Below are 22,018 nucleotides of genomic sequence, written 5' to 3' on the forward strand. Positions count from 1 at the left end.
TTTCATTCTGTAAGCTGTGGTCACTCATAGGATGTTTTTGAGCAGAGTGAGTAATGTGTTCTTCCCAATTACTCTGTCTCATCTCACCCATCCTTCTCTTTAACCCTGCCTTTAAACTACCTAGACAAACCATTTGGAATTACAGGTCTGATTGTATAGTACATGTGCTTACAATCCTACAGGGCTCCCAGGGCCCATAGCATGCCTTTCTTGTTCTTTCCATGATGTACAAGGCCCTGCCAATCTCTATAGCTTCATTTGTAACTACTTTCCTTTCTCTGAAATCTCCTTGCCGTCTTCCTCTGCTTTTCCTTAGGTTAGTGCTTCCTCCTGGATGACCTTTTTGCATTTCTGGGTCCATCTATTCTGCTCTGCTTTTGTCATTTATTGTGAAGTATTGAACTGCTTCTTAACCCTCTTCTTCATAAAAATTTGAAAATCTGTTTCCAGATATGTGGTTCTACACCAAAATGGAATTCAATCATTGACACTACCTATTCCATATTAAAATGGCTTTTACAATTATCTAATGTAATTTTTTCCCCAAATTTCCAGTGTGTGACCCGTAACCGTGACCTGTTTTGTCTATTAGTTAGGATAGGCTAAGCTATCTTGCAGTAACAACCACCACAAATATTGTAATGGCTTACAACAAAAAAGATTTCCCAGCCGGGCGCGGTGGCTCAAGCCTGTAATCCCAGCACTTTGGGAGGGCGAGATGGGCGGATCACGAGGTCAGGAGTTTGAGACCATCCTGGCTAACACGGTGAAACCCCGTCTCTACTGAACAATACAAAAAGCTAGCCGGGCGAGGTGGCTGGCGCCTGTAGTCCCAGCTACTCGGGAGGCTGAGGCAGGAGAATGGCGTAAACCCGGGAGGCGGAGCTTGCAGTGAGCTGAGATCCGGCCACTGCACTCCAGCCCTCCAGCCCGGGCGACAGAGCAAGACTCCGTCTCAAAAAAAAAAAAAAAAAAAAAAAAAAAAGATTTCCCTCTTGTTTGTGTAGATTGAAAGGAAGACTCTGCTTATCATAGTTACCTCTGAAGGAAGCTCCACTTGACATATGCTTTCACAATCACTTAGGAGAGGGAGAGAACATGGTAGTCACACGCTGGTTCTTAGCACTTCTGGCTGGTAGTGATGCATTCCACTTGTGCATACATTTCACTGACCCCGCATGGCCTCACCAAACGTCAAGGAGACAGGGAAGCACAGTCCTACCACGTGGCTGAAAGTGGGAGACACATGGAAATAGTTAACAGCACTGCAGTGTGTTAAAGATCTGAAATTGTAAGACAATTCTTTAGAAAATTTATGTTCAATAGTAGTTGGTAAAAGTGTCAAGTCAAATGTTGCAGTTTGGAAGTGAAAACTGAAAAAATCCTAAAGATGTGAGATTGTATCTTTTAAAATCATCATCTCAGTTGAAAACACTGAATATTGAAGCATATGCTTAGACTTAACGCAGTAAATGCGAGCATTTCATGGCCGTGGCACAAAAATGTGTTAAAACTATATCGTCCATCCACTGATAGTATTGAAGAACAAAGCAGTGTCACAGAAAATAGGTTGCATTATTCTCAGAAATATATCATGCTTTGAGGGATCCTTTTTTTTTTAAGGGAGGTCATGATCATCTTTCATAAATAATTTATCAGTCAATGGTAGTGAACAGAGTTTGAATGAGTCAAAATTCTACAATGAAATGCTCCCGTATAGGTGTAAAATATATAAATGTATATATAAATATACATATACAAATGTAAATATATTAATGTATATATTTAGTATGTATTTGCCCCTAGTTTAATTTGTCAGCACTAACTGCTGGTTTTTATTTCTTTTTGCAATAAATTATATAGAAATTTATTTGAGGGAGATTTAATATAAATGTTAAGTGAGAGGAAATCTTACCCTGTCCTATCTATGGATATTGATAAACTGTACCACTGTATTCCTGACTCCTAGCTTGGATATAGGAGCTTGACTATCTACATAGATATGTAAGGGGATATGGGTGACAGGAGGAATTACAAATGTACTTATTTAACAATTAATGCTGACATAAACTATTTAGGTAATACTTCATTTTTTTTTAGAATGAATGATGACTGTCAGTGTGACTTAGGATACAGACATAAAATTAGGAAATCAAAAGAAATATCTGTTTCCTTCAAAAAATTGTACTAGTCATTCTTTTGACTAGCGTTTTAAAAATTGCATAAGACTATTTTCATTTGCTGTGTGTACATTAAATATGTCTGTGTAGGTCCCTTTGTTTTCTTTTGCCCCACAGTGATTACGTTGAAAATTATAAACAGAGACATTAGCATAAGTTATGGATTAAATATGGAAATCATAACAAACCCTAATTCCATGAAAATGAAATTTCTTTTTGAAAAGAGGAATAGGTATTATTTTACTTATTTTCATTTAGCAAATTTTCTTATGGAACATCATTACTCTGCCTCTCAGAAAATTTGCCAAATTGTTTAAAACTCCCTTCAAATATTTGCACTTCAATAACCTATTGAAAGCACAACTGATTTTGTTTGTGCTAGGTTTATCTCCATTTGAAGGCAGACTCCTTCGGTGAGCTCCCCCATGGCAATATGAGAGAAGGAAAAGAAGGAGGGAGGACCTTGCAGGACTGGTTTATGTAGCAAAAAGTTAAGAGACGAGAGAGCTCTACAATTATTGAGCACAGGAAAAACGATTTCCTATTCATAGTAGTGTGGCACATGTAGAGGAGTCTTTAAAGATGATACAGCATGCTGTTCCTTTCCCCTCCATTGTGTAATCAACCAGCCAATATTTATCAAGTATCTGTTAGTTTCACTTACAGAGTACATGTAGCTGAGTTTTCTTTTCTTTTCTGCTTTCTTTATCCCTACTCTCCAGCTCCTGACCTGTCCATCATGAATATCAGTTTTCCCCATGCATTAAACCTTTAAACCTGTCTTCCATCTAATAAGACTTCACACTGCTCACTTTTCCTTTCTGACACTGAATACACATAAACAAAGGGCAATGCCTCTTAAACCCAAAAACCCATTCAAAAACCAAAACCAAACCAAATAAAATGAATTGCTTGTGTTAATTTGTATCATCCATTTACATTTTCAGAAGCATAGTCAATCAGATAAACTTACTGTTTTAATTCTAAATTCATTGAGTTTCTGTTAGTCTCTATGTTTCCTATATGTAGCAGCTGGGTTAAGAATATGATTGTCTTGACAACAATTGATTGACATTTACAAGCTCAAAAGTTACCTTGGAAGCTTTTGAAATTAAAGAAATAAAAGTGTTAATTCTCTCTGATCTGGACAAGCTAAGACTCAGTGTCAGCCCTTTATGGGTCAGGCTGTGGAAGGAGTGCATAGGATGAAATACCAGTGCATCCCTGGTGCATTAAAACTAAATGGGATTTCAGCAGATGAAGGGAAAGGGTGAGGAATCAAGTCTTAAATTGTCTGCCTCAGACATGGTAAGAAGACTTGGACAGTAATAGAAACAGGAAGTGTTTGCTGTGAAGCTTGAGTGTATTCAAAGTAAATCAGTTTGTGTTCCATTAAGGAATCCTAGCTCTAGGTTGGAGCCTATGTGGGATCAGTAAATTTTGCACTAGGAAATACCTAATGTCAAACCTTAGAAAACACCTCATACTGTGGCCAGCTGTCATCAAACCCGTCGCCACTGCTAGTAAAATAACTCCACAGCAAGTGAAATTGGCAGTAATTGCACAAATAAACGGGTTGCAAAAGAGCAAAATGGGTATGTTTCAGAACATCATTTCTGTTAGGCTCCATGTTATACTGCTTACATTAGAAACAAATGGAAGTTGAGAGGTAAAGCCTGGCATTAAATTTTCTAGTGATGCAGGAATAACTGTTAGCAGCTGGGCCTGGGTGCTTTTCCCCTGCTTTGTCCTGGAAAGATTTCACATCTTAAGGGAAATAAATGAACTACACACCTTGAGAGTTTTTTTTTTTTTTTTTGTATCATATTGTACAAATCTGAGTAAATCTCATTTTCCCCCTTTTTGGAGTTAAGTAACATAAGTAACTGTAAGGATTTTCCAAATACTTTCTCAACCCTGGAAAACTTTCCCTCGGGACTTACAGTATATCCAAATGACTATCGATTATAGCTAAATGTAAATACATATGCACATATGAGGTGAAGCTGTATTAAAATGTGGGTGGCAGTGTCTTTAACTCAGATTTGGGATGCTTTATGCAGTCATGGGAAATATCAGGGGATCAACTTGAAATTCTTTAAAAGTCAACAGAATTTTGGAACGATCAAGGAACACGGGAATATGGCCTCACGTTTTCTTTCTCACTGACGACATAAATGCCGCCCTCACTGTGGTGTTTATTGTTTCTTCCAGATAATCTTTGCATACTCAGTCCTTGGAATATAGAGGCATTACCCTGTACTCATTTTTTCCTTCCTGGAGGTATAAATAGACTGATGACGCCCTATGCTCTCTGCAGGCCGTGCATCATTCATACCGTACATCTCCTTTCTAGGTCACAAAGCTTTTAAAAAAATCAGCAGTGGTAGCAGCATGTGAGAAGATGAGCATATGACTGACTCCTTCCTTTCACCTCAGAGCCGTGCCTTTGATAGCGTCCAGACAGCAGTGCATGGAAGCATGACGTTGGGGTGGTTCAAGAATATCAGAGGGAAAAATAGCCATTCTTACCAAATAACTTAAAAATAGCATAGTCTGAGCATTTTTCCCTTTGCCCTTTCTCCCCCAACGTGCCTGAAATGAAGCCCTTCCCATCCAAAACAAAACTAGGAATTTGTGTTTTGTGAGAATTTGAAGAGCCTGCCTCTCTTACTACAACTGCTTTCTTCCTTCCAAATGTATAAGCTCAAGTCGTGAGAAAATGTCATCTGTCTCGTTCTGCTTCCCTCTCTAGTAAAATAAAAATGGTCGTGCTTTCAGACAGTCATGTATTATTGAGTGCCTACTGAGTGAGGAATCGTGTGTTGACTGTTTTCAGATGGGGTGAGGGTAAACATTTTTTCTGCTTTCCTCCAGCTTCATTATGTGTTATAGTTCATGGTATTTAAGCTAACAATTGGCAAGAAGGCTAATTCTTAGAGGTAATCTCACATTCGAGGAAGGTCGGGAATAAGGATGGTGAGTAGTGGGGACAGTGTTCTTGTTACCACTGGAGTTTGTGTCCTGGATGCCAGGTACACATCATCTTATTCTCTTCTTGATTTGTCAGTACTTTTTAGGGACCATTAGTTCTCTGCCTACTATGTGCCAGACTCTACCCTAAGCATTTAGAATTCCAGTTAAGAAGAGGTAGATCTGGGAGTTATACCTGATATAAATGACGAATTGATGGGTGCTGACGCGTTGATGGGTGCAGCACACCAACATGGCACAAGTATGCATATGTAACAAACCTGCACGTTATGCACATGTACCCTAGAACTTAAAGTATAATAAAAAAAAATAAAAATAACTGCTATCCTAACAGGAAAAAAAAAAAAAAAAAAAAAAAAGAAGAGGTAGATCTTCTATTCATTTAAAATTTCATTCTACTAGCTAATAATGTATTTGGAGGAATAAATGCTGTGAAGAAAAGCAGACTGAGTGTTATCTGTAGGTAGTTATGGGGGATGTGTGCTATCTTATATAGGTTGATCAGGGAGACACAAACTGGTAAGGGGTGATTGCATAGTTCTCTGAAAGAAGCAAGGAAATGAGAACCACGTGGATGGCTGAGGGAAATGCAGTCCAAGCAGAAGAAACAGGAAGCGTAAATCTCACAGATGAGGGCGCATCAGTGGAGCAAGGGCAAGAGTATTATGATAAGAGGTCATGAAGGCAGCAGTGAGAAACACCCTGGAAGCCTGTGCCGGACATATGGAGGAGTGCAGATTTTATTCTGATAAAGACATTGCAGAGGAGTGGCATCATTTCACTTGCTCTTGAGAAGAGAAACTGGAACACAGATTGTAGATGGGCAAAGGAGGCAGCATGAGACAAGCCTCTCTCTTGCAAGCCATCCAGGTGAGAGATAACAGTGGCTTGGACATGACAGTGAAGGTGGTAGGAGGATATTCTAAAAGTAGAGCCAGTTGAATTTGCTAATTCTGATATTGTAAAATATGTATTTGGTCTTCATCCCTGTTTTCTGTCATACAGCTCCTAAAACCCTTGACAAGAATATCCTTTGTATGCTAATAAGATGACTAATGGCTGGAGGCCCCTTTGTAACTTCTGGATGGGGCTGCTCACCAGAAAGACCAAGGCATGATCAGGGGTTAGGACTTTCAGCCCCATCTCAGCCTCTGCAGGGCTGAAGGTTGCATTGATTACCAATGGCCAGTGGTGCAATCAGTCATACCTGTAGAATTGAAGCCTCTATGTAAATCCTAAAGGACAGGGTTCAGAGAACTTCTGGATAGCTGAACATGTAGAGGTTCCTAGAAGGTGGCACACCCACCCAGGGAGGACATGGGAGCTCTGCACCCTTTCTCCTATACCTCACCCTATGCAGCTCTCCAACTGGCTGTTCATTCATATGCTTTGTAATTTTTTTAATAATAAATGGGTAAATATATATGAAATGTTTCTCTGAATTCTGTGAGCTGCTCTGGAAAAGTAATCAAACCCAAAGAGGTGGGTTATAGGATCTCTGATTTATAGCTGGTTGGTCGAAGTACAAGTCACAACCTGGGATTTGGAATTGGCATCTGAAGAGGGGGGCAGTCATGAGGGACTGAGGGGTGATGCTATGTCCAGGTGGATAGTGTTAGGATCGAATCTAATTAGAGGATGCTCAGCTGGTGTCTGTTGAAGAATCTGGTGTCAGAAGTGTTGAGTGATGAGTGAGAGCAGGAGAAACACTGGTTTTCCCTACATTCTCTTACACTGATGGGTTTGTATTCAGAGAGACTGGAAGGATGGATCTGTCATTTACTGAGATGGGAAGTCACAGCGAGGAACCATATATTAAAACCATATATTAAAACTCCATTAGTAATATTAAGGCTGTCCATTCTAGGAAACTGATGATCATCCTTACAAAGTAGACAGTGAATTCCATTCACACAAAAACATGAGATAAAATTAGTGAAGAGGTGGTGACTCATGCCTGTAATCCTAGCACTTTGGGAGGCTGAGGCAGGTGGATCACCTGGGGTCAGGAGTTTGAGACCAGCCTGGGCAACATGGTGAAACCCTGTCTCCACTAAAAATACCAGGAGTAGTGGTGGACGCCTGTTATCCCAGCTACTCAGGAGGCTGAGACAGGAGAATCACTTGTACCTGGGAGGCAGAGGTTGCAGTGAGCCAAGATCGTGCCAATGCACTACAGTCCGGGCAACAAGAACAAACCTCTGCCTTGGGCGGGCGGCAGGGGCAAGGGGTGGATTAGTGAAGAGGACAATATTGTAACCTACAAAAATTCTGAGGTAGGTCTGTTACTTTTGTTAACAGACTTTCCTGAATAAAGTACTCCAAAGTAACTTGGAGTTAAGACATTTTAGTATTATGCCTTGGTTTTCAAAACATGAATAGTTGCCTTCTCTTTTCATGAATTTGGATATGAATGCAGGCACTTACCTACATAATTTCTAATATTGATGATACTGGTGTTTCTTAAATTCACTAAAAAATTTTATTTGTAAAGGGTAATCTGCATTTCATTATTTAAGGTTTTTATTTAAAAAGTTTTTTTTTTTTTTTTTTTTTTTTTTTTTTGAGGTGGAGTCTTGCTGTGTTGCCCTGGCAGGTGTCAAACTTTTGGGCTCAAGCATTCCCCATTCCCTAGCTTCCTGAGTAGTTGGGATTGCCACATTACATTTTGAAAGAAGACAGTTTACAGATGTCTGTTTCCATGCATTTTAAAAGAGATCCTGTTACAAAAGATTCAGTTAATCTCTTTAAATGGAATTTATTTTGGTTTCCTACTTCCTCCATTAAAGTGCATTAATCCTTCTTAACATATGTGTTTATCACCTGCTGGATTGCTAAGTATGTAAAAGCTACTTTGTAAAAGCAATGCTGTAGCTAAAAAAATGTATTGTATAGCAGCCAATGTGATTTAGCCATTTCAACATCAGATTTTATTAACACGATAGTCCAGACCTAAATAGTGAAAAGATTTCCCTCTCAAATTGTCCCCTAGAAAGAGAAGATTGGAATATAGAGGAATCACTTCTTCTCCTAGCGATTCTGCCTTTTGATGAAGTAATAATCTGCGTTATTCCAGTTCTTTTAAATGTTAGACAAATCTTAATTCGTTTTAATAGTTGCTTAAGAAAATAAAATCTTATGAGGCAAAATACAGCAAAATATTTCAACACCACATTTTTGTTTTTCCAACCAGAGTTTGTTTCATTTACAGACATTGCCATTTATTTTTTATTTTTATTTATTTTTTAGAACATCTTAAATTTTTAATCCTTTATTTACAGGTTGCCTAGAACACTTCTGATTAAGAAAACTGTAGAAAGTTAGTAACTGCCAGCACGGTAGACGGTGGCACGTGTCAGTTTCCACAGAGTCCTGTTATGTGGGGTGTCTGAATGCACTGCACGGGGTCTCTGCTCACACTTACTAGAACCAATCATGGCAGATTTTAGTTCACCGGTTGCTTTCCCCCATATTTCTCTGTAAACTTCCGCATTCTTACAGAAATTTTTACAGTCCTTAGAGTATTATTCAGCTAGGTCAGCTCGAAGTGGATGCTTAGGCTGGGGGTCATTCACCAGTGTTATGAAGGACTGGATTACTTGGTCAGTTTTAGTTGCTGGCTTCCGGTTTTCAGCACTAATTACTGACAGACAGACCTGCCCCTTTCAGAGGACGTTTGGGTGACAGATCTTTAAGTGTGATCTTCGGTGGTTTGAATGGGTACTCTGCTGTAATGTTGATTTCGATTCTGAAGGCCCCCTTATATGGAGGGTTGTCAGCAACAATAAGCTCTTGCCAAGTCAGTAAATTAGCTCCATCCACCTGGAAGTTACGGAAGTTTTTCATTCCACATTTGCGTATTTCTTCAAGCTCCTTCATCAATCTTCTGCTGGCTGCCATTTTGGATTTGGTGCTGCTCCTTTCCCAGAATGCATCGCAGCCCAACATTGCCATTTATTATGCTTTATTTTGTTGAGCTTGATGCTTTGCATTAGTTTGTTTACTTATTAAATAATTATATATTGAGTGCTTACTAGAGTTGTCTAGTTTCCCAAAATTGTGAGGTTTATGCTAAACACTGGGGACACAGCAGTGAATGAGACCTAGTCCCTGTCATCCAGGGGCCAATAGGTCACAGATGTGAATTAGCCCTTTCCCCTGACTTTTGGGATTCTAATTTCAAAGAGGTTGTAAAGGAGACAGTGCCATATTCTTGAACCTTATAGCCAATTAGGTAAAAATAAATTTTCACATGTTTCTATTGAGCCCACTGGACACCAATATACTTTAATAATTGTATTTAAAATAGAAAACTCCTTCAGTTTGAAGCTGTCTTTTATTTGAGAAAAGTGAAAAACAGATTCGTGGAATATTATAAAAGATGAACAAGTTTGATGCCTGAAATAGACAATGCTCCTTTACATGTTATTTTAACATTTGAGAGAATGCTATCCAAATGCAGAATTGGCTAAAAGTGTTAGAAGGAGTCGTTCAAGTTGTCTTAAACCAAGAGTCACCTAGAATTTGGCTCCACCCTGGTATATCAAATATGCTGTATGAGAATGTGCTTATATTTTGATGAGTAATGTGTTTTTATAGCAAATGAAGATGCATGTCAGAATGTTGAGCTTGTCAGGTCTCAGTAGGGATTCGAAGAATAGCGTAAGAGCAAATGGGCGACAAACAAAAATTGAGTTTACTTGGATACACAAGAACTCTTCCTTCTGACTTGGTCTGAGAACTTGTTGAAGGCAAGAAACAGTTTCTAACTTCAGCTGAATCATAGTGTGAAGGTGAACAAGTGAAAAAGATCAGTTACCTGCAGAAAGTTGCTTGCAGTCAGTTTTACAAAACTCACTGTTTAAATCTAGTAGTTACCTTTTAATCCCTTCAGATATGTCAGCAAAAATTCTAGTATTTGGAAATATGCCTTGATCACTTACAAAAGGCTGTGGAAGACAGAAGTCATAGTAAAGTGTCAGGTATTTAAGAATCTGGTTCAAACTTCCAAACAAAGAATGTTTCAGACCTCAGTGTATTAACAGTTTTCCTAACTATTCAGTTATTCAGTGGTCTTTTACTTTTTATGTTTATTTTTCTCGAGGTGTGGTCTTGCTCTGTCTCCCAGGCTGGAGTGCAGTGGTGCCATCTCAGCTTACTGCAACCTCTGCCTCCTGGGTTCAAGTGAATCTCCTGCCTCAGCCTAGCAAGTAGATGGGATTACAGGTGTGTGCCACCACACCCAGCTAATGTTTGTATTTTTAGTAGAGACAGGCTTTCTCCATGTTGGCCAGGCTGGTTTCAAACTCCTGGCCTCAAGTGATCCGCCCACCTTGGCCTTCCAGGTCGCAAGTAATTTGCTTGCCTCAGCCTCCCAAAGTGCTAGGATTACAGGCATGAGCAAGTACACCCAGCCTCATTCACTTACAGTTTTTAATTATTTTGTGGGAGAAAGGACCAGTTACCATTTTTTTTTTTTTTTTTTTTTGAGGTGGAGTCTGGCTCTGTTGCCCAGGCTGGAGTGCAGTAGCACGATCTCGGCTCACTGCAAGCTCCGCCTCCAGGGTTCATGCCATTCTCCTGCCTCAGCCTCCCGAGTAGCTGGGACTACAGGCACCTGCCACCGCACCCAGCTAATTTTTTTTTTGTATTTTTAGTAGAGATGGGGTCTCACCATGTTAGCCAGGGTGGTCTCAATCTTCTGACCTCGTGATCCACCCGTCTCAGCCTCCCAAAGTGCTGGGATTACAGGCATGAGCCACCGTGCCCGGCCCCAGTGACCTTTTGAATATGAGAAGGATCCCAAAGCAAAAGGTGATTTATTTCCTTTCCTTTAATTCTGCCACATTACATGGCACCCCAGTATCTAAAAGAATCTTCTCATGTGTGAGATGAATGTGTTGGACTTCTTTTGGAAAGAGTCTGATTTTATATTCATTTAGAAATATCTGTGCCTATAACTGTGGTTGCAGTTGTAGTTGACACACAGTTGTTTATTTAACTGTGTTTCACCCTTTCATCTTGTGTGGGGAGCTCACACTTAACTGCATTTCTCTTTGTTGCATAATTTAGCCCTGACTCACTGGCTCTTCATCTGATCTGTCTGCCTTGCTTTTGTATCTGAACAATATGTCTCATCACCTGACCAAAATGCTCTGCCCCCATAGGTCTCAGTTTAGATGTTACTGCTTGGAATGCTTCCCTGAACAATGCTTTCCATATTCTCAAAGGGAGTACTTAATCCCAGTAAAATATTAGTGCTCCTGAATTATGGCATTCCTCTGCATGCATCAGACTAGTTCTCATAGTGGTCCATTTAGTCTAACTTGTGCAGATACAAGATTAATCTCTTTCTTGTTCATTGTTCTTAATGCCTGATTTAGCACATGGAACATAGCCATCATGCCTAATGAGTGTAATTGAAACAAAATAATTTTTTTAGAATTTGGAAGTCATTTGTCTTAATGTGTATTTTTCTCCCTTTTCTGGTCATCAGCATTAGAACTGAAGTCATCTTCAATATCTCTCTGTCTCATCCATTCATTAAATCATTCACCAAGTTTTGACAGTTTTCCTTTGCAATATGTCTCTACATGGTCATCCTCTTCTCCTTTCTCAGATTAGGATTCTTGTTTTCTTTACTCATTGGTAAAACAAGTTTGGGAAATGCTAGTTAAGCAGTTAATGGTTTAGTTACCGCAGGACTTGAGAAAACCTCGAATGAAAGAACATTGTAAATTTTTACAGAAGGAATGCAGGATAGAACATTTGCTATATTTGTTTGATCAGAGAAGCTTTTTTCCATCTCAGGGAATCTTATGTGGTTAATGATCTGCAAAACCCACCTGGGAGAATGCTGGTAGAATTGTGCAACAGTCACACTCTCATCATGGGCTGTGGATCATTTGACTTTAGCTTAACGATAGACATCAGCTATAGACAGCAAACACATGGAAGGGAAGCATGCCAGCCCCCTGACACTGCATGACTTCTGACCCTCACACTCTTTTGGTAGCTCAGACCATGTTAACTTGATTAGCTGAAGGGGCCCCAAGTAGGGAATTATTCACCTTATTCACCTGCTAAAGACACTGCTAATTATTCTTGCAGTATTTCCTCAATGCTGTCTTGATAAAATTTAAAGAGTTTTTTTAGCCTTTGCTTTTAGGCACTTCAGAAAGAATGCCATGGTACTCCTATCTAATGCCTGCCTACCACTCTTTTGAATCTGTAGGTGCAAGGGATTTAAAAGCCAACCACAGTGAAGTTGAGTTTTTATTTCCCAGATTTGTGATTGACTGGTTTTGGATGACAAACTTGATAATGTATTTTTTTTTTGAGACTGAGCCCCACTGTGTTGCCCAGGCTGGAGTGCAATGGCACCGTCTCAGCTCACTGCAACCTCCGCCTCCCAGGTTCAAGCAGTTCTTTTTCCTCAGCCTCCCAAGTAGCCGGGATTATAGGTGACCGCCACCACGCCTGGCTAATTTTTTCTGTATTTTTAGTAGAGACGGCATTTCACCATGTTGGCCAGGCTGGTCTCGAACTTCTGACCTCAGGTGATCTGCCCGCCTTGGCCTCCCAAAGTGCTGGAATTATAGGCGTGAGGCATTGTGCCTGGCCAACACTTGATAATGTAGAAGTCATTTGCTGAGGTATCAGTATGTAGGTGGCAAAAACAATGGAAAGAGAGAACCATGATTTGTCTAGAGTATCTAAGAACTAAGTAAAATAGAAAGTTCAATTTTTGGTTAAAGAAGTCAGAGAGGAAAAGCCTGTAAAATGTTAGATACTTTTTGTCATTGTTTTGAGTATAAGTAGGGATCGTGTTCGGGAAATCATGTTGTTGACACATTGATGATCCCATTAGATTTTTCCAGATGCTCTGAGTCCTCCTTCCTCAGCTCTGTTTCTCTTACATCTCAGATTCCATCTATCTGAAAATCTTATTCCACCTGACTTCCAAATATCTAGAGTGTCACTATTTAAGTATCTACACAGTCACCATCATCTGTTGCTGAAATTATCTGTTGCCTGCTTCCACTCTTGCCTCCTTACAGTTTACTCATCACACAGCAGCAGAACTAATCCTTTGATAGGTGAATCAGACCATGCCATTTCTCTGCAATCTTGCAGTTACACCAACTCTCATTCAGAAGAAAATTTGACATTCTTCACCCAGGCAATGAGCTCAGCCATCATCTGTCTCCCTGTGATATCTTTGACCTTATGTTGTACACTTTCCTCATTTACTCACTCTAGTCACATCAGCTTCTGGCTCTTGCTTGAACCTGTTAAGCATATCTTTACCTTGGATTTTTTTGTGCTTACTGTTTCCTCTGCCAGGAATGTACTTTTTTCCAATGTACACATAGATTATTTTTTCAGTTCCTTGCCTGTGCTCCAGTTTTCCTCATGAGTAGTCTTCACCGTATCACTTTATTTAAAACAATTCATTCACGCTTCCCTCACCACTCTATCTTTACCTAACTGTATTTTTCTGCATTGTTTGTATTACCAGCTGACATGTTATTTTCTTATATGCTGCCTTCTTTAACTAGAATGTAAGCTCAATAAGAGGAGGGCTTTGTTTGTTTGTTTGTTTATTAACTTTTAAGTTCAGGGGTACATGTGCAGGTTTGTTATGTAAGTAAACTCAGGTCATGGGGGTTTGTTGTACAGATTATTTGGGCACTCAGGTATTGAGCCTGGTACCCATTATTTATTTTTCCCGGTCCTCTCCTTCCTCCCACCCTCTAGCCTTCAATAGACCCCAATGTGTGTTGTTCCCCTCTATGTGTCCATGTGTTCTCATCATTTAGCTCCCACTTACAAGTAAGAACATGTCGTATTTGATTTTCTGTTCCTGTGTTAGTTTGCTAAGGATAATAACCTCCAGCTCCATCCATTTTCTTGCATAGGACATGATTTCATTTTTGTATGACTGCATAATATTCCATGGTGTATATGTACCTCATTTTCTTTATCCAATCTGCCATTGATGGGCATTTAGGTTGATTCCATGTCTTTGCTATTGTGAATAGTGCTACAATAACCATACATGTGCATGTGTCTTTATGACAGAACAATTTATATTCCTTTGTGTATATACCCAGTAATTTGATGTCTGGGTTGAGTGGTAGTTCTGTTTTTAGCTCTTTGTGGAATAGACACACTACTTTCTACAGTGGCTGAACTAATTTATACTCCCACCAACGGTGTATAAGTGTTTCTTTTTCTCCACAGCCTCACCAGCATCTGTTACTTTTTGACTTTTTAATAATGGTCATTCTGATTAGTGTGAGATGGTATCTTATTGTGGTTTTGATTTGCATTTCTCTAATGATCAGTCATGTTGAGCTTTTTTCGTATGCTTGTTGGCCGCATGTATGTCTTCTTTTGAAAGTGTTTATTCATGTCCTTTGCCCACTTTTTAATGGAGTTGTTTGCTTTTTTCTTGTGAATTTAGGTTCCTTGCAGATGCCAGATATCAGACCTTTGTCAGATGCATAGTTTGCAAAAATGTTCTCCCGTTCTGTAGATTGTCTGTTTACTCTTTTGATAGTTTCTTTTGCTGTGCAGAGCTCTTTAGTTTAATTAGATTTCATTGGCTTTATCTTACTCATTGCTAAAGAATAGTGCTTGTAGCAGGATTCTGGCATTTAGTAGGCATGCACCAGATGCTTGCCAAATAAATTAAGATGAAAGAATGTGAGAGCAAGCCCTCTTGTTTATTATGGAATTCAGTATTTACTAGGAAATGGTAGGCTGCTTTTCAGTAAATCCCTGTCATGTCTCTGTGTTTATTCTAAAATTGGTAAGCTTTCTAACTATAAACAAACAGATAAAAACCATGTTAATTGTTCCTCTCCTATTTCTCTCCTTTTCTTTTGTAGCATGATGCCAGGTGAGTATTTAAAAACATTGAAAAGATTGGGAAAGGTCTAAGAGGTGGAAAGTAGAATAATTCATTCAGATAATGCCTCGGGTCTCCCTGAACAGATTTTAGGTACTGTTACTGTGTGATGTATCTAAAGCTTTCCTGCATCAAAGCATTGCTCCCTGGAACATTCCTATCAATGTAACATACTTAATGATAAATTGGCATTTGACCACAATAGATGGTATTTTTCCTTAATAAAATAAATACATGAGAAAAAATATTTAAATTTATGAAATGACTGAAAATGAACTGTCCATTTAAATATTTATATCCAGGACATCTCGACAACCTGTAGGTTCCCTCATGAAGGGATCAGCTCCTTAGCAGCACTCCTTCAATGAGCAGAGAGAGTATATATTTTAGAACCTTTAGAGAGAATTGGAGGCATTTACTATGTTTTGCTTTAAATAAGTTTGCTGAGTGACAGGAATAAGTTAGATAGCTTAAGTTTGCTAAAATACATAAGCAGGTAGAATTTTAAAATGCTGAATTTTGTAATATGTTCCCTGGGGGTTAGTTTGCTTGTGTAATATATCATACCACCAAAGAGATACTATACAAACAAATTTGGGGAGAATTTAATAAAACAAGTATTAGCGTTTTACATTCAAACTATAAAGTTGACTTCTTAGGAAATTATATGCCCCAAATATTGATGGAAACATCTGTGTACTGCAGCATGAACCAAGCCCCATACAACCTAAATCTATAGCTCCAGAGCAAAACTAACTTATAAACAGACCAGAGTTCCAGTAATTAAAAACATGACTCTAGCTATATTAATGCTGTAATAAAGAATTATTACCAAAAAATTTGCTGGAAATACAATTATGTATATGTGTGTCCATAGGTAGAGTTGCCAAACATTGCATGGGGGTGCAACTAGTAATTTGGTTATTTCAGTTTATTAGAAGTTTAATAATCCTTTCTAGCTCCCTTTTATCTTTACAGAATAGCACTTAATGACTGGTAAAAAGAATTAAAGCTATGGACTTGCCCACAGGAATCAAGCAAAGGGCTTATGCTTTTGGATGCGTTTGCCAGCTGGGAACCATACTGAGAATAACTATTCTCTCTCAGACTAAGCATGAAGATGCTTTATCAAGTAGCCTTAGCTTTTGCTTTCTCTTCCCTTGGTTGAGTTATACCAAAGCCTCCTTCCAGGAAATCCCTTTAATCCTTTTTTATACAGTCAAATCAATCACTTCTTTATCAGAAATGCACCTATTTCCAACAAAAAACAAAAACCACATAAAACAAACAAAACCTAACAATCCATATAGCGAGAAAATTTCAAGCAAAATCTAAGCAAGGACATTGAATGGCAAAGGAATTCCTTTCTAATATGGAATATACTACAGAAGAAGTATTCTATTTCCTAATTCTGAGCAGGGAAATTTTTCTGTTTATTTTATTATTATTATTATTCTATTCTATATTATTCTATTCTACATTTTCTATTTTTTTCATTAATTTTGCTTTTAATATTAACGTTGCTCTACTGAGACCTTAAATTTATATGAGTAGCTTAGATTTTTCTAGGGATCCCAATGGTATTATACTTGTAGTATTTCACTTATGGATAAAACAAGGCATATATGAAGTAAAATTTATGCATATACATGCAAATAACATAAAAATATTTGCATATATGCACAACTTAATTCCTGTGTTTTATTTTTCATTATACAAAATATTTTAACTATAATTCTATATATACACATTATATATATAAATTATTATATAATATTATCTCAGTCGTTGACTCAGAATAGAATACAGATTTGCCTAAGTTTCAATGCAATTAGATAGAAAAGGATATAATGTCTGTATTCAAAGTAAGGGTTAATCTGCTTTTGGTAGGTTAAAAGTAGAACATTTTCTTATCTGAGTTATTATATCTGTTAAAAAATAACTTGTAACATAATTAAATGTGTCATAGTTGGTTTATTGCAATGCTGTAAAAATTTTTTTTAAAAAGAACTCCTGAACTATGCCCTGATTAAATTAATTAACATGTCACATAGATTGCCATTTAGAAAGGCTATTTCCCTAAAATTGCTGCATTTTGAGCCTATCTTCTCAGTAAGTTTTTACAATTTTTTTATATAGTTAGATATTATGATTATTTTGGTGATTCCTTTAGATATTAACTTTACTAATTGACAGATATGATCATTTACCTTTTTTCTTCAAAAATATTTCCAGATTTTTTTCTTCTTGATTTCAGAAATTTGAATTATTTTATATACTAGTGAATTTTCATCATGTTGTACATGTTCATCTTCACATGGATGTATTTATTATTTATAAAACAGTTGTTTTATTATTTATTATTTATAAAACAGGAGTTTTCACTACTATAAGCAAATAAAACTGGAAAGAATGCCATTCTTCCTATCTACTGTCAGACAAGTAGAGCAAAAGAAAGCCCCCCAGAGAAAGCCCCTCAGTTTTGCTGTACTTATCTGGTGGATAGGAAGACAAGCTGTCCTTCCTAAGAGTCAGAAACATAAGATTCAGAAACATAGAGCTACTCCAGTGAAAAGCAAAGACAGACATTAGGATACTGTCCATCTTTTGCGTGGATATAGCCTTTGAGGCCATCAGACTATTGTCTACACTACATTATATAGTCATGAACATGGTGTTTACTGTGGCTCACAGAATGATTGAAAAATGCTTATGGTAAAACCTTAAGAGGGCAAAAAGTTTCAATTTATACAAAAAGAATATGTAAGGTATAAAAATATGTAAATAAGAGTGCCTAGATACAAGGATGATGGAAATATGTCAAATGTTAACAGTGCTTTCTTATCAGATGGAGAAATTACGGATGACTTTTCCTCCCTAAATTAGTGTTTCTTTGTGCTTCTGAAAATTTGTACCATATCCTTCTGTTATTTATAATTTTGTACATTGAGTGTGAATCAAGTTACTGTTTAAACAAAAGGAAAGAATGGGTGGAAAATATGAGACATTTGTATTTTTATAAATATCTTTTAATATCTGTAATTTCATGTAAAATTTTCAACTATCCCAGAGGTAGACGTCTATTGATATTTTACAATTATGACTAGGATAGTTGTGAAATCTTTCCAACTCCAAACCCCATGGTCCTTCCACTATGCCTTGTTACAAACAGAAAATCATCCTTATGGAAAGCCTCAAAGGCAGAATATCTATAAAATAAGTATAAGTTTGTTGTGTGTATACAGTAAAAATTTTAAAGACATGCTTGAGGTTACTGGCATAATTTCTATCTTTTTAAATTTACATATACCTTTTAATGTGTTTGTTACTAGTAATATATGAAGAAAAAATAATGTATAATTTGACCATCAAGAGATTGTTTTACATTGTAGAGCCTGTTCTTCATATTTTAGTGTGTGTACATTCATACATATGCATTCAAAGGTTTCATAGCATTTATCTGAAATGTATACTTCAAACATTTTCAATTTAATACCATTAATGATAGGAAGATAAGATACTTTTGAGTTATGCTAGTTTTATTGTGTATCAGTAGTGCCCACTCAAAATCAGAACCTACTGTAATATAAGCAGTAAGATATTGAATGAAAATAATCAATTACAGTGATAACAGAAGGACTGGAGTTGCAAAAAAGAAAGCGCTGTTATCTAAATATCAGAAGGCTGTTACCACCCAAGGCTGGAGGCCATGAAATCATGTTTGATACTGAGTTGCAGGAGAGACTGGTGCTTCTGCTGCGATCTTAAAACAGCATCGTGCCATTGTGGCATAGCAGTCTTCTAGGAGCCAATACTTCTACTATCTGTGAAACTATCAAGCTGGATACCATAGTAACCTACAGTGGTTGTCAGTAGCCCTCTGCTGCTGTTGACTCAGCAGAAAAAAATAACCTATACTTCTTCCACCTTCAGATCTCTAATCAATGCCTCCCATTGGCTGGACCTGACGAGAAGCCAGCTGGCTAATGATTGCGAAAAATGAGGTTTAGAGTCTTCCTGCTTCCTGTGAATCAGAAAGATGGCGATGGAGTTGATGGCCAATAAAGAGTTTACACACATTTGTTCATTAATTCGTTTTAGTAATTTTCTTCTTTCTTACTGCTTGTTTTATAATCTATGAGTAAATAATCCACAATAATGGCAATTCATTGGCTGAAAGCATACACTGTAATTTATTAAAGGCAAAATATTGTTAGGAAATGAATAATTGGAGAAATAGCATGGTATCAAGAAAGATATATGTGCTTTTCTGAAGCATCTCATACATAGTTTGTAAGAAGAATGCAATGCGAAAAAGTAAAATCAGATAAATCTTTAAGCTTTTGGAATAATCTGAAAGTTATATATGGTAACGGCATGGTAGAATTCATATAACTGATTAGTTAGAACAAAGACAATACTACTTTTTCATGATGGAAAGTAAACTTAGTAGTCTTCTCAAGATTATTAGCAGTTTTTCCTTAAAATGTTTGCATCTAAAAAGATGGCTTCAGCTTGATTATTTTAAAGCCTGTGTTTAAGTTGGGAAGTGGGACTTGGCGATCTCAGAGGAGTTCTGTAACCTCCATGCCCCTGCTCCCCCCTTTCCATGGCTCACTACTGCCATTCACCTAAGCAAACACTACCTTCCCTCAGTCATTCAGATCACGGATGAATGCCATTCTGTGTTTAGCTTAACCACCATCATTCTTGATAAAATATAACTTTTTACTTGAGTAATGCATACCTAGCATAATAGGCTACAGTATTTCTTGAAATGTAGAGTCCGTATCAGTGGTGATATAAAAGATTGTTTTACATGCAACCAGATATGCTGGTAGATAATATTAAGTGTTTACTAAATTATTTGCTTTTCATTTCTACTCTGATATTACTGATTGAGATTAAGGGGAGCAGATCTCACCTTGGAGCTAGGATGCTTTCATGTCCCTCCAACCCTCACTGATTATCTTTGTAACAGACAGCAGGCCTCAGGCTAGGAGTATTTGTCAGAAATAAGAGGGTCTTGGGAGAATTGAAAAAGATGGCATTGTCTTTCCTTGACTTTAGTTTTATGGCCACTTTGTTCTTATATAAAGTATTGCTGAGTTTCCATTTAAGTAGTGACATAAAGTTTTAACAAATAAATCCAATTGGAAACAAAATTTTACTGAGAGAAGAAGACTAAGCATACAATATTATGGGTGGCTGGTCCATAACATGATAGAATCACCAAGGTAATTGCTATGTGAATAATTGAAATTTTGGAAGCAGTAATATATGTAGCACATTTGCTTCTATCTTTTTCTTCTTTAAGTTAATTTTACATAAAGATATAAAACAGAACTATAGGCTTATCTAGAAAAACTAGATAAAGATAATCATTCATCTACATCTTTCTCTAGGTAATGTATGTATTAAGCTTTAGGCCCAACCCAGTAACTGAAGGGGATGATGGTGATGATGATTATTGATTATTGTTTTCTTAAAAACCTTGATTCCTATTAAAACACTCATAGCAGATTGTAATGAATTTTTCCCAGTTGGTTTACCAAGTGCATAAGAAACAGATATCAGTAAAAATGTCAATGCACACATTTATAACACCTATCTTTTCCCCAACATGGTTTATCATTATCTATCTGCAATGTATCAGAATATAAATAGTATTAGAATATTTTAAAAATATCAATTAGAATGGGAATGAAAGGAATACTGAAGGAAGGAAAAGAGATGAAGCGGCAAAGCACTTTTTTTTGGCCACCTCCCTGCTGCCTGTCTCTACTTTGGATGCTACTTAGATGTAGATAGAGTTGGCACCACCAAACAGGGTTATTACTAATCTTGGATCTCACATATAACTTTTAATTTTAGGTTGAAAATACAAGAAAAGTGTTCTTATCATTGACAAGTAATTAACCCAAGAATTTCCAAATCAATTTTGAATATCAGGAAGATTAAAAATTGAACTACTAGAGGCCAGGTGTGGCGGCTTATGCCTGTAATCCCAGCACTTTGGGAGGCTAAGATGGGCAGATCACTTGAGGTCAGGAGTTTGAGACCAGCCTGGCCAACATGGCAAAACCACGACTCTACTAAAAATATGAAAATCAGCTGGGCCTGGTGGCACGCACCTGTAGTCCCAGCTTCTTAGAAGACTGAGGCGGGAGAATCACTTGAACCTGGGAGGCAGAGGTTTCAGTGAGCTGAGATTGTGACACTGTACTCCAGTCAGGGCAACGAGCAAGACTCCATCAAACAAACAAACAAACAAACAAACAAACAAACAAACAAAAAAAACTACTTTTTGGTTGTTTGTGAAGATTAGGGTCAGTAATAGAGCCCTTTTAATAATTGTATTTTTCTGCTCAGAGTTGCCCATATAGATCATTCTGTATCTATATGGCATAGATATTTTGTTTTGTTTTGTTTGCTCTATTTTAAATTTTAGTTTGATTTTTTTGGATTTTAAAAAATGTTATTTTCAATGTCTAAAGTTTTCTTTTATTCTTCATTTACTCTAAACATTTACTTCAGGCTTTCATGCAATTTGGCATTCATTTAGTTAAAAACCTCTTGTAACATATCAACATACTTTAAGAAAGTAAAATCTATACTTTTTTTTGAGTCAGCATCTCACTCTGTCATCTAAACTGGGGTGCGGTGGTGGGATCATGGCTCACTGTAGCCTTGACATTCTAGGTTCAAGGGATCCTCCTACTTCAGCCTCCTGAGTATGCCACCATGCCAGGCTAATTTTTAATGTTTTTTGTAGAGATGATGTTGCCTAGACTCAGTCTCAAACTCCTGGCCTCAAGCAATCCTTTTGTCTTGGTCCCCCAAAGTGCTGGGATTACAGGCATGAGCCACTGCACCTGGGAAATCTATACTCTTGTTTATGGCCATGATAAATTATCTCAGTTATAGT

At 37.5% G+C, this 22,018-nt stretch overlaps 1 protein-coding gene and 1 pseudogene across 2 annotated transcripts in view; one reads left to right on the forward strand and one right to left on the reverse strand.

The window, feature by feature from the left end:
- The window catches only part of PDE3A (phosphodiesterase 3A), a 321,926-nt gene that overhangs the window by 72,020 nt on the left and 227,888 nt on the right, over positions 1–22,018 (forward strand). The gene's annotated exons all lie outside the window — the stretch shown is intronic.
- Positions 8,620–9,074, reverse strand: LOC104660877 (annotated as a pseudogene).

The sequence above is a fragment of the Rhinopithecus roxellana genome, chromosome 10 (genome assembly GCF_007565055.1).
Source record: "Rhinopithecus roxellana isolate Shanxi Qingling chromosome 10, ASM756505v1, whole genome shotgun sequence".
Lineage (NCBI taxonomy): Eukaryota > Metazoa > Chordata > Mammalia > Primates > Cercopithecidae > Rhinopithecus > Rhinopithecus roxellana.